We start from the raw sequence: 5,010 nt of genomic DNA, 5'->3' as shown, positions 1-5,010 counted from the left end.
TGTATTGTTTAGCATTTGCATGAAATCCATTGCATTAAATGTCATCAAGACTGTAATACGCATTAACCTGCACACAGCTTAAGAGAAAGTTCCAAATGAGTTATATTGCAGACTATATAAATATATCTATTCGAATGAATGCTGTGTATTTTCGTTAGACTTTATTGTTGCTTTCCACTGCTTACAAGTTGAAATTTTCAAAGGGTAGCTATTCGCCAGAAAAATAATCTGATAAATGTAATAATTTTGTTTACGTTCGACCTTGAAGAAAACATTGTAAGAAATATGATTCATTACGCCTAGCACTAAATTTAAATTAAGTGATACGCAGTTTTATGTGCAACTATCGTTCCCAGTTACGCTGCACAATTACAGGTGAGTATATAAATGAGTAGTCGGCCCAGTCGTACGTTCATTCTATCAGCGGAAGGCTAGCGAGTTGATATTCGACATTCACGATGAAAGAAATTTTTCTTTCTTTCTTTTTATTATGTTTCGCAGCAACATGCATGAAACCTGCATACGGCCAATTCACTGTTCGTAAGTATATTTTATTTAATTTTATTTAAATGTTTTATTCATACATTGATCATTCTAACTTGTTTTTTCGCTGTGTGAATTCACGTCAGCAGAGTAAAACTGTATATACCCAATACATTCAAATTAATATCAACATCACTCCTAGATCGATTTCTCTCCAACTAATGTACTATCAACCTCATATTTTAACATTTAAAATCACTCTTAAAAACGTGAGAGGTTATTTTGCAAAGTCTGGGCATGTAACTTTCTGAAACGCTGATGCTGTTACCTTAATGAGCTTCATATTTGACCTATTAACTTCTAATCTTGCCTTTATCTTTGTAGCAGTTTGTTGCCCTAACGGTTGGCTTTCATCCATTACACGTGGTATTGGGTAGAAATTCCTCCATTATGGATAAAAATGTATTAGCTTATGCGTCTGATATCTTAGGACTTATCATCTATGTGTATCCAATTTTCTATCTTCTGCATAGTCTTGTCTTTGCATATTAATTTGTTGGAGATGTAAAAGGTGTGTAAGAGATTTATATACTAGATATTTGCATTACCAATAAATTGAACGCATCATGTAAAGTACAATATGTTCTATTCGCGTAAATTAACTTCACTGTATTAACTTCGGAAACAATGTATATACTGGCTAGAGATTGGATGGAATACTTAAGTGTGCATTGACCAGCCATTAGGCATGTCCTTTGTTACATTGCATGTAAAATGTAGCTAGAGTAAATGTTTGTCTTCATGGATTATTAAAATATAAATTATAAATCCAAGGGAGTGCGAAGACGCATACATTTATAATCAGAAAAAATAAAAACTGTATGTATCATTTCAACTATATGTGCATGCTTAAATACATTATCATTTTATTCTTTATTGTACAGTACAAAAAAATCATTTAAATTAAGCTCCTTATTATTTGACCTAATTCTTACTCTAATTGAATGTTTTCCACTGTCTAATGTGCATTAAATAATGGTACTTGCAGTGACGTACAACATATTTAATAAATCATCACTAGAAAAGATGCTTTCAAGTTTGTTTAGTTCTTAAATACTACATAACGTTGATCATGTCCGAACGAGTTACATTTAGTTAGGAATCAGTCTATTTAAGAGGCAGTTCGTAGTTACAATGCTGAGGTCACTTCCCCACAACAGAAATATTAGTTTTGAATACATCGAAGCAATAATGTTCTGATCACTCATCCAAAATGTCAGAGTGTAATTTGAATAGAGATAGTTACAAAATTTAATCTACCCCCACAACATCAGAATATATTTCGAATGCATGCCATTATGCTGTTGAGATACATCTGCATTTGCTCCCATATACATTTTGCAAGTCTTGTTTAAAAAAAACTTTTAAATATTTTGGACAGTGTTATCTTTGAAAAATTTAGAGATTTTAAAAAGCTAAATTCGTTTTCCTATTGCCAGATTGTTTGTTTTGACGTAATAGCTATGGCCAAAAATAATCTAGAAATTCGTGTTTGGTAGTAGGTGCTAAATATCATAGGTTTTCCTGTGCTCATATTAAGCCATAAGACCCATATACTTAGTATAAAAAATTCAGTATATCAAGCCATACGGCCCATATACATAGTATAAAAATAAACTCGGCATATAAAGCCGAACGGCAAACACACATGGTGTAATATTGAAAATCGGTTATAAAAACATACGGTTCATTGTCATGGTTAGTAAAGAAATTCTGTAGGTAAAGACATGCGGCCCATTTTAGCTAAATTGCATAGGTTTTTCCTGTGCTAATAAACCATTCGACCCATATACGGAGTATAAAAATAAACTCGGTATATATAGCCATATTGCAAAATACATGGTGTAATAACGAAATTATGTATATAAAGCCATACAGCCGAAAGAAATGGCGTCATAATGAAACGGCCTATTACGACATAGGGACCAAATACATTGTGTGATAATCAGACTGGACACATTAGCTGTCTAACGATAACTGCACTCTATCTCTCCGCATTTTCTTCTTGAAAAGATTTTGGTATTTGAGTCATTATTTTATTTCTGACAAAAAAACTTTCAATTCTAGTTAGTGTCGTACCATTGCTTGTCATTTGGAATGTCAACGAAATATACATTATACTAACGTCCCATCGCTTGACTTATTGAATGACAACATGTCCAACATTATATTATCTTGCGACGTCTTGCCATTTTTAATCAAACATATCCACCATTATAGTTTTATACAATCGCATGTCATATTATCTGCCAATATTTCCAAGATTATTGTGTTGCTGTTGTTCTTGTAGGGTTTAACGCCATTTTTCAGTACAAGATAGGCAATACACGGACGACAGTATAAATGGTGGAGGAAGAACCCTGGAAAACCCAGGAAAGAATCACGGATCGAAGAGAAGATACCGACAAGCTAACTCGCATAATCACATTAGCTGAACGAGATACTCTGTCTCAAGCAGACAGAGGTGATATGGCAGTGATCCGTAACGTGCAGTCCTCTAGGCCACTCGGCAACTCGGGGCCCCATTTTATTGTGTCGTACCATCGATAAACATGTTGGATGGTATGAAAACATGTCCAACTGTATACCTCTTGGAGTGATGGTCTCGCGCAGATGCGAATGGGATAGATCCTGTGAGGATATTATTATACTTGTACTGTTATTATGACTCGTTTTACTACTGTTACTGCTAACTGAAGTGTTATTAGGACGCATTTGCTACTTTTCTTGCCACGTCTACTCTCATTAGGAATCATTTTGCTACTGTTACTGCTACTCCTACTATTATTACCACTTTTGTGACTACCATTTCAGTAGAATTACCCCTAAGTACCACTACTCCTACTGTTATAGCCGATTTTCTACTACTACTACTACTACTAATGCTGCTGCTTCGACTGCTACTACTGTAGCAACGATATTTAGAACTAATACTGTCACTATCGACATTTTGCAAATGCTGTTGCTAATTTGATTCGATTCGACCTATAGAGTCCAATGCTAGTAAAATAAGGAATGAATGATCCAAACACTTCTATTATGTTCCTTGTAATTCGTATGCTGTTGCTGTTGTTAAATGAGTTATGCCATTTGTCAGCTCATGATATTCTATTCAAGTTGGCCAGTAAATCTGGTGGAGAAAGAACCTAGGAAAACTCCGAGAAGAATCACTGACCCACGAGAAGCTGCAACTGCTCTCGCATACAATTGAAGGCAGAATTTAAGACTAGCACCACCGCGAACGGCAGTTAGATGTTAGTGTTCTAAAATGGCGTATGCCCTAAATGGAATTTCTGGGGACAATAATCAACGTGTACTTAGTTAATATTGAAAATAACAAAATATATACTTTTACATTTTAACCTCGCTAGGCTGGTAGTGTGTCATTAGTATTTATATATTTATAATGTAACAAATATATAAATTATGGGTCCTCCCATCTGTCCGTCGGGGGAGTTCAATTTTTGAAGGCTGACCAACATGTGTTCAGGTGTGTAGACCGTATATTTGAGTTTATGTCTGTGTGCATTATCCTAAACTTCCGCATCGGCGAAAAGTTTTGTTGCAAGTAATCTGTATTATTATTATTAGTAGTAGTAGTTACAGTAGTAGTACTTCGTGCTCGGCAGCTTTATTAAAATGATATTGTTACATCTTGTGTACATTTTATCGTTGATATGTTCCTGGTATGAAGCTGTTTGTTTCCCCTTCGTCTTCTTCTACGACTTCTTCGGCCATATTTTTATTATTGTCATTATTAGCACTATTATTATTATTATTATTATTATTATTATTATCATTATTATTATTACAGCGTGTGGAGTGATTAAATGTACTAGCTGCACTGCATGGTACTCGTGTGATGCCTGCATGATGGGTTATACATTGAGCGGGGACAAACGTCATTGTACCAGACAGGGGCGTTTCTTACCGAGCCTCTTTGGAAAGTGAAAATGAAGAGATAAAACATGTTTCTTATGAACATTTGTTACAAATTAAAATATACTACATTATGATCAAGTCAGAACTGTCATATTGGACATGTACTTCAAATGATTAATGTATTTCTTAACAAACGTTGATGCAAGTCTCTTTCGTGTATGTCAACCTCAGCGTCACTCTCTCTCTCTCTCTCTCTCTCTCTCCAAACAGAACCAATCTGAAAAACAAATCAATCTGCAAACGGTCAAGATGACTTTTAAAATACGCTGATAAATAATATATATATATATATATATATATATATATATATATATATATATATATATATATATATATATATATATATATATATATATATATATATATATATATATATATGTTATGTTGTGTGATGAGAACATCATGGGGGTAAATCATCGGTATACCATTTCATAAATTTAAAATTACTTCCTTAAGACTAAATTAAACATACGTTATGATTTACGAAGAATGGTGGCATATATAGGATTATATTTTCTGACTAGA

The 5,010-nt window shown here is 33.8% G+C and overlaps 1 long non-coding RNA gene across 1 annotated transcript; it reads left to right on the top strand.

Moving 5' to 3' along the window:
• Positions 1-429: 429 nt before the first annotated feature.
• Positions 430-4,631, top strand: LOC149788842 (uncharacterized). Its single transcript, XR_016424444.1, has 2 exons — positions 430-540; positions 4,358-4,631. It is a non-coding gene; the product is annotated as an uncharacterized LOC149788842 (long non-coding RNA).
• Positions 4,632-5,010: the final 379 nt, after the last annotated feature.

This window comes from Sinohyriopsis cumingii, chromosome 11, assembly GCF_028554795.1.
Source record: "Sinohyriopsis cumingii isolate HCF-2022 chromosome 11, ASM2855479v2, whole genome shotgun sequence".
NCBI classification, from domain to species: domain Eukaryota; kingdom Metazoa; phylum Mollusca; class Bivalvia; order Unionida; family Unionidae; genus Sinohyriopsis; species Sinohyriopsis cumingii.
Note: the sequence above shows the minus strand (reverse complement) of the source record. Positions and strands in the feature narration are given on the sequence as shown.